Consider the following 16,160-nt stretch of genomic DNA (forward strand, 5'->3'; position numbering starts at 1 on the left):
CAGGCCTGTCAAGGTTTCATTTGCCGAATCACATCTGGTTTTGTTCAGTGCTAGTTTGGCAGCTAACAATTGTATCCTGTAGATTCTTTAGAACAGGGAGTCTGGTGCTCCAATCAAGAGTTACATAATCTAGTCTGCTCAAGGCTGTGCAGGTTCACTGACAAAATATCGACCCTCAAAATATCCCCTTACTAAGCTATCGTGACAAAAATACCGAAGTCAAAAATATCATCATCCTATATATATAATGGTAAGTACAAAAGTATTGGAAAAAAATATTGATCTCATTAATATAGTTGCATTAAATATATATAGTATACAATAATACATATTAAATATAATAAATAGTAACATTAATTATAAAATAAAATAGATGTAATATATATTTTAACAAATATAACAAACGTAATTTTGAAAACATTAAACACACATATATATTAATATATATTAATATATACGTATGTAAAAAAGAATTATTATACTAATAACTATAATTTATATTATCTTTCCAAATAATAATAATAATAATAAAATATAATTTAAAAATATTAAAATATTAAGTAACTAAAAACGTAATCATAAAAAGTATTACATTTTAAAATAAATGATAACATATAACATTCAGGTGCCTATTACGATCTCAGTCCGAAAGACTGAGATCGTCTGTTTAAATTCCGACCGGCTGATTACAATACAACCGGTCGGAACTGAAACCAGACAGTCATTCCGGCTGGATTCCGAAGGGCGGCCCATAATCCAAAAGCGGAAAGCGATTTTGAGAGCCCGTACCAGGGCCCCCTTCTATTTGCAGCCTCTGGTTGGAGGCCAAGAGGGCACCTATGGTGCCCCATTGTTGATCTCTGCACCTTGTGGGAGGCACATTATGGTGCCTGCCACGGGGTGTAGGGTTTAACACAATCTCCCATTTCTCTATGGTAGCTAGTGTTACTTCTGGTTTATGGCAGTAACACAAGCTCCCATAGAGAAATGGGAGTATGCGACCGCACCGTGTATGGTCACATCTTAATAGTGGTGTCTGGACTGCCGATAGGAGGTCGGTCGATTCCGAAACCGCACCAGTGTCGGTGGGCTCAAGACCGCCCAAAATCGTAATCGAGCCCAAAAACATATACTATTCCCACTCCAATTTATAGAAAACTACGCAAACTATTATAGTAAATATACATAAATAAATATAAAAATTACTACTCCCAACACAAAAATAATGAAACTGGGTAGAACTTACAATTCTCCCTCCAGTAAATGCAACAGTAGTGAAAATGTTGGATTGTGGATAGGAAGTATTTACTATACCCATTCCAGCAAGTACAACAGTAAACAAACTGTTGGAGTGTGGAGGAATAAAATATGCTGTCCCCACTTCAGTAAATAAAACAGTACGGAAAGTGTTGGATAGCGGAGGGGCAAAATTTACTATTCCTGCTCCACTGAACATAACTGTAGGGAAAGTGTTAGATTGCAGAGGGGTAACATTTACCATTCCCACTCCAATGAGTGCAACAGTGGGGAACCTGTTGGTTTGCAGAGGGGTACATTTATTATTCCCACTCCAGTCAGTACAACAGTAGGGAAAGTGTTGGAAAGCTGAGGAGTAAAATGTACTATTCCTACTCGAGTCAGTACAACAGTAGGGAAAGTGTTGGATAACGTAAGGGTAACATTTCGTATTCCCACTCCATTCAGTACAACAGTTGGGAAAGTGTTGGATAGCGGTCGGGTAAAATTTACTATTCCCACTCCAGTCAGTAAAACAGTAGGGAAAATGTTGGATAGCGGTGGGGTAAAATTTAGTATTACAAAAGGGGGTGGTGATGGACGGAGCATCAGAACCAATCAAACACTCACACCCAGTCAACGGATCTGGGTTTGATCCATCACCGTTCTTTAGCCCACTCTGCCACCCCAGTTCAGACATGGCCATATGCAAATCAGTCTGACCCTGTGCATCATGGGAACAGTCCAGCCCGAACTGCCAAGCCATGCCTTCCCTGGACCGAAAACAAGCTTCCTAGGACCGGTTTCTGGCATTTCAGCCGTCTTCAGCCAGGCTTGCTTGAATCCAGTGGCAAAGTGAGCAAGGGACTCACGTCTGAGCATACCCTGCCAACTTATGGCGAACAAAGCAGTACAAAAGGGGGTGGTGATGGACGGAGCATCAGAACCAATCAAACACTCACACCCAGTCAACGGATCTGGGTTTGATCCATCACCGTTCTTTAGCCCACTCTGCCACCCCAGTTCAGACATGGCCATATGCAAATCAGTCTGACCCTGTGCCTCATGGGAACAGTCCAGCCCGAACTGCCAAGCCATGCCTTCCCTGGACCGAAAACAAGCTTCCTAGGACCGGTTTCTGGCATTTCAGCCGTCTTCAGCCAGGCTTGCTTGAATCCAGTGGCAAAGTGAGCAAGGGACTCACGTCTGAGCATACCCTGCCAACTTATGGCGAACAAAGCAGTACAAAAGGGGGTGGTGATGGACGGAGCATCAGAACCAATCAAACACTCACACCCAGTCAACGGATCTGGGTTTGATCCATCACCGTTCTTTAGCCCACTCTGCCACCCCAGTTCAGGCATGGCCATATGCAAATCAGTCTGACCCTGTGCCTCATGGGAACAGTCCAGCCCGAACTGCCAAGCCATGCCTTCCCTGGACCGAAAACAAGCTTCCTAGGACCGGTTTCTGGCATTTCAGCCGTCTTCAGCCAGGCTTGCTTGAATCCAGTGGCAAAGTGAGCAAGGGACTCACGTCTGAGCATACCCTGCCAACTTATGGCGAACAAAGCAGTACAAAAGGGGGTGGTGATGGACGGAGCATCAGAACCAATCAAACACTCACACCCAGTCAACGGATCTGGGTTTGATCCATCACCGTTCTTTAGCCCACTCTGCCACCCCAGTTCAGACATGGCCATATGCAAATCAGTCTGACCCTGTGCCTCATGGGAACAGTCCAGCCCGAACTGCCAAGCCATGCCTTCCCTGGACCGAAAACAAGCTTCCTAGGACCGGTTTCTGGCATTTCAGCCGTCTTCAGCCAGGCTTGCTTGAATCCAGTGGCAAAGTGAGCAAGGGACTCACGTCTGAGCATACCCTGCCAACTTATGGCGAACAAAGCAGTACAAAAGGGGGTGGTGATGGACGGAGCATCAGAACCAATCAAACACTCACACCCAGTCAACGGATCTGGGTTTGATCCATCACCGTTCTTTAGCCCACTCTGCCACCCCAGTTCAGACATGGCCATATGCAAATCAGTCTGACCCTGTGCCTCATGGGAACAGTCCAGCCCGAACTGCCAAGCCATGCCTTCCCTGGACCGAAAACAAGCTTCCTAGGACCGGTTTCTGGCATTTCAGCCGTCTTCAGCCAGGCTTGCTTGAATCCAGTGGCAAAGTGAGCAAGGGACTCACGTCTGAGCATACCCTGCCAACTTATGGCGAACAAAGCAGTACAAAAGGGGGTGGTGATGGACGGAGCATCAGAACCAATCAAACACTCACACCCAGTCAACGGATCTGGGTTTGATCCATCACCGTTCTTTAGCCCACTCTGCCACCCCAGTTCAGACATGGCCATATGCAAATCAGTCTGACCCTGTGCCTCATGGGAACAGTCCAGCCCGAACTGCCAAGCCATGCCTTCCCTGGACCGAAAACAAGCTTCCTAGGACCGGTTTCTGGCATTTCAGCCGTCTTCAGCCAGGCTTGCTTGAATCCAGTGGCAAAGTGAGCAAGGGACTCACGTCTGAGCATACCCTGCCAACTTATGGCGAACAAAGCAGTACAAAAGGGGGTGGTGATGGACGGAGCATCAGAACCAATCAAACACTCACACCCAGTCAACGGATCTGGGTTTGATCCATCACCGTTCTTTAGCCCACTCTGCCACCCCAGTTCAGACATGGCCATATGCAAATCAGTCTGACCCTGTGCCTCATGGGAACAGTCCAGCCCGAACTGCCAAGCCATGCCTTCCCTGGACCGAAAACAAGCTTCCTAGGACCGGTTTCTGGCATTTCAGCCGTCTTCAGCCAGGCTTGCTTGAATCCAGTGGCAAAGTGAGCAAGGGACTCACGTCTGAGCATACCCTGCCAACTTATGGCGAACAAAGCAGTACAAAAGGGGGTGGTGATGGACGGAGCATCAGAACCAATCAAACACTCACACCCAGTCAACGGATCTGGGTTTGATCCATCACCGTTCTTTAGCCCACTCTGCCACCCCAGTTCAGACATGGCCATATGCAAATCAGTCTGACCCTGTGCCTCATGGGAACAGTCCAGCCCGAACTGCCAAGCCATGCCTTCCCTGGACCGAAAACAAGCTTCCTAGGACCGGTTTCTGGCATTTCAGCCGTCTTCAGCCAGGCTTGCTTGAATCCAGTGGCAAAGTGAGCAAGGGACTCACGTCTGAGCATACCCTGCCAACTTATGGCGAACAAAGCAGTACAAAAGGGGGTGGTGATGGACGGAGCATCAGAACCAATCAAACACTCACACCCAGTCAACGGATCTGGGTTTGATCCATCACCGTTCTTTAGCCCACTCTGCCACCCCAGTTCAGACATGGCCATATGCAAATCAGTCTGACCCTGTGCCTCATGGGAACAGTCCAGCCCGAACTGCCAAGCCATGCCTTCCCTGGACCGAAAACAAGCTTCCTAGGACCGGTTTCTGGCATTTCAGCCGTCTTCAGCCAGGCTTGCTTGAATCCAGTGGCAAAGTGAGCAAGGGACTCACGTCTGAGCATACCCTGCCAACTTATGGCGAACAAAGCAGTACAAAAGGGGGTGGTGATGGACGGAGCATCAGAACCAATCAAACACTCACACCCAGTCAACGGATCTGGGTTTGATCCATCACCGTTCTTTAGCCCACTCTGCCACCCCAGTTCAGACATGGCCATATGCAAATCAGTCTGACCCTGTGCCTCATGGGAACAGTCCAGCCCGAACTGCCAAGCCATGCCTTCCCTGGACCGAAAACAAGCTTCCTAGGACCGGTTTCTGGCATTTCAGCCGTCTTCAGCCAGGCTTGCTTGAATCCAGTGGCAAAGTGAGCAAGGGACTCACGTCTGAGCATACCCTGCCAACTTATGGCGAACAAAGCAGTACAAAAGGGGGTGGTGATGGACGGAGCATCAGAACCAATCAAACACTCACACCCAGTCAACGGATCTGGGTTTGATCCATCACCGTTCTTTAGCCCACTCTGCCACCCCAGTTCAGACATGGCCATATGCAAATCAGTCTGACCCTGTGCCTCATGGGAACAGTCCAGCCCGAACTGCCAAGCCATGCCTTCCCTGGACCGAAAACAAGCTTCCTAGGACCGGTTTCTGGCATTTCAGCCGTCTTCAGCCAGGCTTGCTTGAATCCAGTGGCAAAGTGAGCAAGGGACTCACGTCTGAGCATACCCTGCCAACTTATGGCGAACAAAGCAGTACAAAAGGGGGTGGTGATGGACGGAGCATCAGAACCAATCAAACACTCACACCCAGTCAACGGATCTGGGTTGGATCCATCACCGTTCTTTAGCCCACTCTGCCACCCCAGTTCAGACATGGCCATATGCAAATCAGTCTGACCCTGTGCCTCATGGGAACAGTCCAGCCCGAACTGCCAAGCCATGCCTTCCCTGGACCGAAAACAAGCTTCCTAGGACCGGTTTCTGGCATTTCAGCCGTCTTCAGCCAGGCTTGCTTGAATCCAGTGGCAAAGTGAGCAAGGGACTCACGTCTGAGCATACCCTGCCAACTTATGGCGAACAAAGCAGTACAAAAGGGGGTGGTGATGGACGGAGCATCAGAACCAATCAAACACTCACACCCAGTCAACGGATCTGGGTTTGATCCATCACCGTTCTTTAGCCCACTCTGCCACCCCAGTTCAGACATGGCCATATGCAAATCAGTCTGACCCTGTGCCTCATGGGAACAGTCCAGCCCGAACTGCCAAGCCATGCCTTCCCTGGACCGAAAACAAGCTTCCTAGGACCGGTTTCTGGCATTTCAGCCGTCTTCAGCCAGGCTTGCTTGAATCCAGTGGCAAAGTGAGCAAGGGACTCACGTCTGAGCATACCCTGCCAACTTATGGCGAACAAAGCAGTACAAAAGGGGGTGGTGATGGACGGAGCATCAGAACCAATCAAACACTCACACCCAGTCAACGGATCTGGGTTTGATCCATCACCGTTCTTTAGCCCACTCTGCCACCCCAGTTCAGACATGGCCATATGCAAATCAGTCTGACCCTGTGCCTCATGGGAACAGTCCAGCCCGAACTGCCAAGCCATGCCTTCCCTGGACCGAAAACAAGCTTCCTAGGACCGGTTTCTGGCATTTCAGCCGTCTTCAGCCAGGCTTGCTTGAATCCAGTGGCAAAGTGAGCAAGGGACTCACGTCTGAGCATACCCTGCCAACTTATGGCGAACAAAGCAGTACAAAAGGGGGTAGTGATGGACGGAGCATCAGAACCAATCAAACACTCACACCCAGTCAACGGATCTGGGTTTGATCCATCACCGTTCTTTAGCCCACTCTGCCACCCCAGTTCAGACATGGCCATATGCAAATCAGTCTGACCCTGTGCCTCATGGGAACAGTCCAGCCCGAACTGCCAAGCCATGCCTTCCCTGGACCGAAAACAAGCTTCCTAGGACCGGTTTCTGGCATTTCAGCCGTCTTCAGCCAGGCTTGCTTGAATCCAGTGGCAAAGTGAGCAAGGGACTCACGTCTGAGCATACCCTGCCAACTTATGGCGAACAAAGCAGTACAAAAGGGGGTGGTGATGGACGGAGCATCAGAACCAATCAAACACTCACACCCAGTCAACGGATCTGGGTTTGATCCATCACCGTTCTTTAGCCCACTCTGCCACCCCAGTTCAGACATGGCCATATGCAAATCAGTCTGACCCTGTGCCTCATGGGAACAGTCCAGCCCGAACTGCCAAGCCATGCCTTCCCTGGACCGAAAACAAGCTTCCTAGGACCGGTTTCTGGCATTTCAGCCGTCTTCAGCCAGGCTTGCTTGAATCCAGTGGCAAAGTGAGCAAGGGACTCACGTCTGAGCATACCCTGCCAACTTATGGCGAACAAAGCAGTACAAAAGGGGGTGGTGATGGACGGAGCATCAGAACCAATCAAACACTCACACCCAGTCAACGGATCTGGGTTTGATCCATCACCGTTCTTTAGCCCACTCTGCCACCCCAGTTCAGACATGGCCATATGCAAATCAGTCTGACCCTGTGCCTCATGGGAACAGTCCAGCCCGAACTGCCAAGCCATGCCTTCCCTGGACCGAAAACAAGCTTCCTAGGACCGGTTTCTGGCATTTCAGCCGTCTTCAGCCAGGCTTGCTTGAATCCAGTGGCAAAGTGAGCAAGGGACTCACGTCTGAGCATACCCTGCCAACTTATGGCGAACAAAGCAGTACAAAAGGGGGTGGTGATGGACGGAGCATCAGAACCAATCAAACACTCACACCCAGTCAACGGATCTGGGTTTGATCCATCACCGTTCTTTAGCCCACTCTGCCACCCCAGTTCAGACATGGCCATATGCAAATCAGTCTGACCCTGTGCCTCATGGGAACAGTCCAGCCCGAACTGCCAAGCCATGCCTTCCCTGGACCAAAAACAAGCTTCCTAGGACCGGTTTCTGGCATTTCAGCCGTCTTCAGCCAGGCTTGATTGAATCCAGAGGCAAAGTGAGCAAGGGACTCACGTCTGAGCATACCCTGCCAACTTATGGCGAACAAAGCAGTACAAAAGGGGGTGGTGATGGACGGAGCATCAGAACCAATCAAACACTCACACCCAGTCAACGGATCTGGGTTTGATCCATCACCGTTCTTTAGCCCACTCTGCCACCCCAGTTCAGACATGGCCATATGCAAATCAGTCTGACCCTGTGCCTCATGGGAACAGTCCAGCCCGAACTGCCAAGCCATGCCTTCCCTGGACCGAAAACAAGCTTCCTAGGACCGGTTTCTGGCATTTCAGCCGTCTTCAGCCAGGCTTGCTTGAATCCAGTGGCAAAGTGAGCAAGGGACTCACGTCTGAGCATACCCTGCCAACTTATGGCGAACAAAGCAGTACAAAAGGGGGTGGTGATGGACGGAGCATCAGAACCAATCAAACACTCACACCCAGTCAACGGATCTGGGTTTGATCCATCACCGTTCTTTAGCCCACTCTGCCACCCCAGTTCAGACATGGCCATATGCAAATCAGTCTGACCCTGTGCCTCATGGGAACAGTCCAGCCCGAACTGCCAAGCCATGCCTTCCCTGGACCGAAAACAAGCTTCCTAGGACCGGTTTCTGGCATTTCAGCCGTCTTCAGCCAGGCTTGCTTGAATCCAGTGGCAAAGTGAGCAAGGGACTCACGTCTGAGCATACCCTGCCAACTTATGGCGAACAAAGCAGTACAAAAGGGGGTGGTGATGGACGGAGCATCAGAACCAATCAAACACTCACACCCAGTCAACGGATCTGGGTTTGATCCATCACCGTTCTTTAGCCCACTCTGCCACCCCAGTTCAGACATGGCCATATGCAAATCAGTCTGACCCTGTGCCTCATGGGAACAGTCCAGCCCGAACTGCCAAGCCATGCCTTCCCTGGACCGAAAACAAGCTTCCTAGGACCGGTTTCTGGTATTTCAGCCGTCTTCAGCCAGGCTTGCTTGAATCCAGTGGCAAAGTGAGCAAGGGACTCACGTCTGAGCATACCCTGCCAACTTATGGCGAACAAAGCAGTACAAAAGGGGGTGGTGATGGACGGAGCATCAGAACCAATCAAACACTCACACCCAGTCAACGGATCTGGGTTTGATCCATCACCGTTCTTTAGCCCACTCTGCCACCCCAGTTCAGACATGGCCATATGCAAATCAGTCTGACCCTGTGCCTCATGGGAACAGTCCAGCCCGAACTGCCAAGCCATGCCTTCCCTGGACCGAGTATTCCCACTCCAGTCAATACAACAGTAGCGAAAGTGTTGGATTGTAGAGGGGTAAACTTTTTATTCCCACTCCAGTCAGTGCAACAGTAGAGAATGTGTTGGATAGCGAAGGGGTAAAATGTACTATTTCCAGTCCAGTCTGTGCAACAGTAGCGAAAGTGTAGGATAGCAGAAGGTTAAAATTTACTATTCCCACTGCAGTCAGTACAACAGTAGGGAAAGTGTTGGATAGTGAAGGGGTTACATATTCTAATCCCACAGCAGTCAGTACAACAGTAGGAAAAGCTTTGGGTTGAAGAGGGGGGAAATTTACTATTCCGTCTCCGATGACAGAAACAGTAAGGGCAGTGTTGGATTGCGGAGGGGTAAAATGTAGTATTCCTTTTCCAATAAGGCAAACAGTAGATAAAGTGTTGGACTGCGGAGGGGTTCAAATTTCTATTGCCACTCCTGATAATACAGCAGTAGGGAAAGTGTTGGATTGCAGAGGGGTAAAATGTGCTAGTTCCACTTCAATGAGTGAAACAGTAGGGAAACTGTTGGATTGCGGACGGGTATAATTTACTATTCCCACTCCAGTCAGAACAACGGTAGGGAGAGTGTTGGATAGCGGAGGAGTAAAAATTACTATTCCTACTCCAGTCAGTACAACAGTAGGGAAAGTGTTGGATAACTTAAGGTTCAAACTTTCTATTCCCACTCCATTCAGTACAACAGTAGGGAAAGTGTTGGAAAGCAGAGGGGTAAAATGTAGTATTCCCACTCTAGTCAATACTACAGTAGGGAAAGAGATGGATAGCAGAGGGGTGACATGTTCTATTCCCACTCCAATCAGTGCAACAGCAGGGAAAGTGTTGGATAGTGGAGGGGTAAAATGTATTGTTCCCACAGCAGTCAGTATAACAGTAGGGAAAGTGTTGGATAGCGGAGGGGTAACATTTTTTATTCCAATTCCAGTCAGTGCAACAGTAGGGATTGTGTTGGATTGTGAAAGGGTAACATTTATTTTTCCCACTCAAATCAGTGCAACAGTAAGGAAAGTGTAGGATAGCAGAAGATTAATATTTACTATTACCACTCCAGTCAGTGCAACAGTAAGGAATGTTTTAGATAGCGGAAGGGTAAAATGTACTTTTCCCTCTGCAGTAAGTACAACAGTAGAGAAAGTGTTGGCTAGCGGAGTGGTAAAATTTACTATTCCCACTCCAGTCAATACAACAGTAAGGAAAGTGCTGGATAGCGGAGTGGTTACATTTTGTTTTGCCCTGCAGTCAGTGCAACAGTAGGAAACATTTTGGGTTGTGGAGGGGAAAAAATGACTATTCCCTCACCCAAGACTGCTACAGTAAGGAAAGTGTTGGATTGCGAAGGAGTAAAATGTAGTATTCCCATTCCAGTCAATACAACAGATAGCAGAGGGATAAAGTTTTCTATTTCCACTCCAGTCAGTACAACAGTAGGGAAAGGGTTGGATAGAGGAGGGGTAATAGTTTTATTCCCACTCCAGTCAGTGCAACAGTAGGGAATGTGTTGGACTACAGAGGGGCAACATTGACTATTCCCATTCTAGTCAGTGCAACAGTAGGGAAAGTGTTGGATAGCGGAGGGGCAACATTTACTATTTCCACTGCAGTCAGTACAACAGTAGGGAAAGTGTTGGATAGCAGAGGAGTAAAATTTACTATTCCGACTCCAATAAGTGAAACAGTAGAGAAAGTGTTGGACTGCGGAGGGGTTGACATTTTTATTTCTACTCCAGATAATACAACAGTAGGGGAAGTGTTGGTTATAGATTGGTAAAATGTACTATTCCCACTTGTTAGACCTGTCAGCCCTTTGGGTGGTCCCTCCTCATCATTATTTATTTTGTCCCACTTCTGCCTCGAACCCTGTTATAATTTTTCCTTTTTGGGAACCACCAGACTTGTTAGTGTTGATGCAGGGTCAGGGAGCCATTTTCCCTACCCCTGGAACTTCTGTCTGAGGGCCTGAGGCACAAAATGGTGGCCACCCATTGTCACCTGTGACATAACCAGAACTCACTGGAGGTTTCTAGAACCTTCTGGAACATTCTAGAATCCTGGGATAGTGGGAGGCAGTTTTAGAATGTTGGGAGGCCATCTTAGAGTGGCAGTTGGCATCTGACTGGAGAGGAGAGAGGACACAGATATAGAAGGAGGTCGGAGTAAGGCAGCAGGGGTGGAAACCAGTGCTTGGAGTGGGGTCCAGAAACCCACCCTTGATGCTAGTCCCTACTGACCAAGCCCAGCCTAAAGCCCTGTGTGGGACCAAGACCAGAAGAACCATCTTAAGGAACTGAACATTTGGAACAGGCCTTAAAGAGGAGAACAGCAAGCTCCTGACCTGTTCAGCGGTGTCCTCCTGAAGTCCTGACGTCGAGAAGCCTGGAGACCTGGGGCCTGAGGTAGAGAAGCAGCGCTGACAGAAAGCAGACGTCGTACCCGGAGCCGGCAGAGGTCGAGTGAGGGCGCCGACGGAGGTCGTGGAGAGGCGCCGGAGGTCGAGTGAGGGCGCCGACGGAGGTCGTGGAGAGGTGCCGGAGGTCGAGTGAGGGCGCCGACGGAGGTCGTGGAGAGGCGCCGGAGGTCGAGTAGGGAGTCACCTGAGGTCGAGGTGAGGCGTCGACGGGGGAGTGAAGTCCGCCCACCGGAGTCGCCGGAAACTGAGGTGAAGCGCGCCGGAGGTCGGGAGTGGAGATCGCACTCCGGAGACACCCGGAATCGGGGAGACCGTGTCCCTGCGACGCCGGAAGGCGACATCGAGTCGAGACCGCCCAGCGACATCGAGTCGAGGCCGCCCAGCGACATCGAGTCGAGACCGCCCAGCGACATCGAGTCAAGGCCGCCCAGCGACATCGAGTCGAGACCGCCCAGCGACATCGGGTCGAGACCGCCCAGCGACACCGAGTCGAGACCGCCCAGCGACATCGAGTCGAGGCCGCCCAGCGACATCGATCCGGAGCCGCCTCACGGTGTCGTCTCGGCGCCGAGCGGAGCCGATCATCGAAGAAGGGACAGTAAGTGGTAGAGGGGGCGTCTGAGGCCCCGTGGAGCCCTAAAGACCATCCTAGGGGTTAGAGGGGTGTTAGGACCAGCCTGGGAGAGCCAGGGGTGAACTGAGACTGGTACAGTGACCTCCATAAAGGGCTGTGTAGTTTGGAGGGCCAGATCTTTAGGTTACCCTTGTTCTGCCTCAGTTTAAGCCCCAGCCTTGACCAATCTAGGTGGGACACCCCCATGCCACCCAAATGACCACAAGCTGGGTATGGGCAAAGTAAGACCAAGTGACCTCATGAAAGTGATCTGATCTGTAATTGTCATTGATTGCTTTACCTTATTTATTGAAGGTGCTTTATTTATTGTCTTCCACTAATTTATTCTTGCACTGTATTTATTGTCTGACAGTATTTATTTGCCGTCTGTATTTATTGCACATCTATTTATTCTTTGCTTAATGATGACCTGAACCTATTTGTTGAAATTCCGAAGTAGCATTGTTTATTTGACCTGCTCTTTTGAAGGAAAATCCTATTGTATTGTATTTATGATGTGAAGCCTGCAACTAAGAGAAAATAAGATAAAGACATATATATTTTCATCTTGACTTCCATAATTTTTACGGTGTAGTGTCGTTTTTGGAACGGATGAACGCATGGTTATTGTGAGGGTGTGACGTACGCTTAACACGGTGCCTGACCCCCAACCGCTCGAGCCAAGCTACCACTGTGCTGGGAACCTGGTGACTGCTAACCCGGTTGCCCGGTTTCCAACATAAAATTGGTGTTCAGCGGTGGGATAGAGCTGTGCTTGCGTCTACTCGACAATAACTTTGGGTAGTCCATAGGCCTACACCGGGAGTTTTCTCCAAGCGGACTTCCTAATTTTGAGTTTTGTTTTGTCAAATTTACTTCTGGTGGTGGGAGGAAGTATTACAAAAGGTACCCCCCTGCATAGCTTCTGTAAGCAACTGTCTCCTATCCTGAGTGGGCAAAATGGAGTTTGTGTTGGAGGATGTGGAAACTTACACTGTGGCCCAACTCAGAGAGTTTTGTCAGCGAGAGGGGGTGTATTGTCCCCAAGGTGCAAAGAAGGGTGAGCTCCAGACCAGCTTAAGGGCTTGGGGGGAGGCACGACGAGAAAATAAGGTTGAGAAGGAGGACAGGGATGGAGAGACTGACAGCGAGGGGGCTGGTTTGTACCAACCTGAGGTGGGGAACCTAGTAGCGGGGCCCAGAACACTTTCAAGGAAGGGCAGCAGTGTCTCTAGCAACGGCATATCAGAAGCAGAATTAACTGACCGGAGGGAGAAAAGACAGCTTACCTGGGAGTTGGCGAAGCTGGAGAAAGAAAAGGAGGAACGGAGGATGGCTCACGAGTTGAGGCTCAGGGAGATAGATCTCCAGATCCTACGGGTCGGGGCACACACTGTTCCTAATGGTGGCAGCGAAAACAGAGAAATCACCAGGGAACCCAAACCCTATCTGCCAAAAGACATAGTAGCCAGCTATAGTGCGGGAGATGACATCGCCAAGTGGCTAGCGGCCTATGAGGTCTCTTTAAGAGCCCATGGGGTTCCAGAGAAATATTGGGGAGGGGGATTGTATAAATACATGCCTCCAGCTGGCAGGGATCCATTATTGGCCCTGGAGCAGGATGAGCAGACCCACTACCCCACCATGAAAGTGGCGCTCGTGAGGAAGTTTGGACTAACACCCGAGAAGTACAGACAGAAGTTCCGGGGTAGCCACAAACTGGGCACACAGAATTGGGTGGATTTCCTGGACTATGCAAAGAAGGCATTAGAGGGTTGGATACAGGGCAGCGAGGTGAGGGACTACGAGGGGTTGTTTGATTTGATGTTGAAGGAACACCTGCTCGAAAAATGTTTCCCTGAACTGCGTCAACACCTGGTGGATAGCAAGCTGACCAATCCCCGGAAGCTTGCTGAGGAGGCGGACATTTGGGCTAGAACCCGGGTGTCCACAAGGGGGACTGGAGGGGACTCTCAAAAGACCGGACAGGGCGCCCCCCAGAAGAAAGAGGGAGGGGAAAAGAAAATGGAGTTCTCTAAAGGCCCCCCAAAATAGTTTCCAAAGGAAGGGAACGGGATTCACCCCTAGGGCTAACCCACCCAGAAACCCTAATCCTGGCCAGAGTCAGCAGCCAAGTGCTTCGAGTGCGGTGGTGTCGGACACTATAAGGGAGATGTGAAGTGCCCGAAAAGACCACCCCCTCCCATCGGAGGAAAGGCCCCTGGAGTAGCTAGTGTAGTGCTCGGGGAGGAGATGCCTTTAGATGAGGGAAGGGAGTGGGCGGGTGTCACTTTAGTGTCCCTGGGAGAACGGGAGATGGTTCCTAAGATCCAGGTGCCCGCAAATACCACAAAGTATGGGCAGTGGGTCACCATCAACGGCCAAAGAGGGGAGGCTCTGAGAGACACAGGAGCCAGTATGACTATGGTACGTAGCCAACTGGTGTCTCCAGAGCAGGTGATTCCCGATGTACTCCACCCTGCCGCGATGGCTGACGGCAGAATGGGCCACTATCCGGTGGCCGAGGTTCCATTTGAATGGGAAGGGGTTGCAGGGTTGCTTCGAGTTGCCGTAAGCCCTGCCGTGCCAGTCGATTGTCTGCTGGGGAATGACATGGAGCATAATGCTTGGAAGGAGGTGGAATACCGGACTCATGCGGAGATGCTGGGTACACCTAACTGGGCCTGTGTCAGCACAGGGTCTGCGACTACCCGGAGAGGGAGTTCGTTTAGGCTGGAGCCTGGAACAAAGGCACAGCCGGCTGCCGATCAAGGGAAGAACCGAGGGCAGGAGGAGCCTGCCTCGGCATCCGTGCCCCGTGTGACGGATAGGCCACCGGAGGTGGTGGACCAGGAGTCCGCGGAGGGGGATGTTACCGAACTGGAGAACCTACCCATCCCGGCCGAGTGGCACGTGGAGGGAGGGCCGACCAGGGAAGAATTCTGCAAGGGCCAGAAGGAGTGTCCTACCCTTGAGGGACTGAGGCGACAGGCCGAAGCCCAGGCAGCAGGGAACGTTGAGGGGAACTACAACATTTACTGGGAGGATGGCCTCCTCTACAGTGAACCCAAGGCACCCATGCACGGATCGTCACGAGCCTTGGTTGTCCCTCAACGTTATTGAGCCTTTCTCCTGGAATTAGCTCATGAGATCCCCTTGGCAGGACACCTGGGGCAAGACAAGACCTTTGCCCGGCTTGTCCCACACTTTTATTGGCCTCAAATGAAAGTGTCGTCCGACACCTATTGCCGGACGTGTGTGTCTTGTCAAGCCAGTGGGAAAACAGGGGTGAAGCTGAAAGCTCCCCTGGAACCACTTCCTGTCGTTAGCACCCCCTTTGAAAGGGTGGGCATCGACATTGTGGGTCCGTTAGATCCGCCTACTACAGCTGGTCACAGGTTTATCCTGGTACTGGTGGATCATGCCACACGGTACCCAGAGGCTATACCTCTGAGGACCATTACTGCACCTGTTGTGGCTAGGGCCCTGATGGGAATCTTTACCCGAGTGGGTTTTCCCAAGGAAGTTGTGTCTGATAGGGGGACCAACTTCATGTCAGCATACATGCGGGCCATGTGGAAGGAGTGTGGAGTGACCTACCGGTTCACCACTCCTTACCATCCCCAGACCAATGGTCTGGTGGAGAGGTTCAATAAAACCTTGAAAGGCATGATCAGAAGTCTGCCTGAAAGCCTGCGGAGGAAATGGGACGTCCTCCTACCCTGTCTATTGTTTTCTTACAGGGAAGTGCCACAGAAGGGAGTGGGCTTCAGCCCCTTCGAGCTTTTGTATGGGCACCCTGTGCGTGGACCTCTCGGCCTGGTGAGAGACGGATGGGAAAGACCTCCCAGAAAGCTTCCCCAGGACGTGGTGAGCTACATGCTGGCCTTCCGGAGCCAAATGGCTAAGTTGTGGAAGCAAGCTTCTGACAACTTGGAAGCCAGCCAAGCAGTGATGAAGGCGTGGTATGACCACAATGCTCATCCGGTGGAATTGGAGCCTGGCCAGAAGGTGTGGGTGATCGAACCAGGAGAGCTTAGCGCCCTCCAGGATCGCTGGTCAGGACCCTTTGAGGTGTTGGAGAAGAAGGGTAAGGCTACCTACTTGGTGGATCTG

The 16,160-nt window shown here is 50.6% G+C and overlaps 1 protein-coding gene across 1 annotated transcript in view; it reads left to right on the plus strand.

Annotated features, from left to right (window-relative positions):
* The window catches only part of LOC146808472 (transient receptor potential cation channel subfamily M member 2-like), a 2,315,843-nt gene that overhangs the window by 31,024 nt on the left and 2,268,659 nt on the right, over positions 1 to 16,160 (plus strand). The window lies entirely within an intron of this gene.

Source organism: Triturus cristatus, chromosome 8 (genome assembly GCF_964204655.1).
Source record: "Triturus cristatus chromosome 8, aTriCri1.1, whole genome shotgun sequence".
Lineage (NCBI taxonomy): Eukaryota > Metazoa > Chordata > Amphibia > Caudata > Salamandridae > Triturus > Triturus cristatus.